Genomic DNA, 1,005 nt, shown 5'->3' on the forward strand with positions numbered 1-1,005 from the left:
AATTCAGCAAAGTTTCCAGATACAAAATTAAGGTACACGAATCAGTAGCTCTTCTATATACCAACAGCAACCAAGCTGGGAAATCAAGAACTCAACCCCTTTAAGCAGCAAAAAATAAAATAAAATACTCCTCCTAATGAAGAAGTCGAAAGACCACTACAAGGAAAGCTACAAAACACTGCTAAAAGAAACCAAACAAATGGAAATGCATCCCATGCTCATGGATGCGCAGAATCAATATTGGGAAAATGACCACACTGCCAAAAGCAATCTACAAATTCTAGGCAATTCCCATCAAAATAGCACCATCGTTCTTCTCCACAGACATAAAAGAAAACAATTCTAAAATTCATATGAAACCAAAAAGACCCTGCATAGCCAAAGCAAGACTAAACAAAAAAACAAATATGTAGGCATCACATTACCTGATTTCAAACTATACCCTAAGGCCACAGTCACCAAAACAGCGTGGTACTGGTATAAAAATAGGCACGTAGACCAATGGAACAGAACAGAGAGCCCAAAATAAACCCAAATACTTACAGCCAACTGATCTTCAACAAAACAAACAAAAACATAAAGTGGGGAGCACTTTTCAGCAAATAGTGCTGGGATACTAGGCTAGCCACACGTAGGAGAATGAAACTTAATTCTGATCTCTCACCTTATACAAAAATCAACTCAAGATGGATTAAGGACTTAAATCCAAGACCTGAAACTATAAAAATTCTAGAATAGAACATTGGAAAAACCCTTCTAGACATTGGCTTAGGCAAGGATTTCATGACCAAAAACAACTGCAATAAAAACAAAGATAATGTGCTGAGACCTAATTAAAGTAAAGAGCTTTTGCACAGCAAAAGGAACAGTCAGCAGCGTAAACAGAAACTCACAGAGTTGGAGAAAATCTTCACAATCTATATGTCTGACAAAGAACATCCAGAATCAACAATGAACTCAAACAAATCAGTAAGAAAAAAGCAAATCAATCCCACCAAAATGTGG

This window comes from Cebus imitator, unplaced genomic scaffold, assembly GCF_001604975.1.
Source record: "Cebus imitator isolate Cc_AM_T3 unplaced genomic scaffold, Cebus_imitator-1.0 Scaffold334, whole genome shotgun sequence".
In the NCBI taxonomy this organism is placed as follows: Eukaryota; Metazoa; Chordata; class Mammalia; order Primates; family Cebidae; genus Cebus; species Cebus imitator.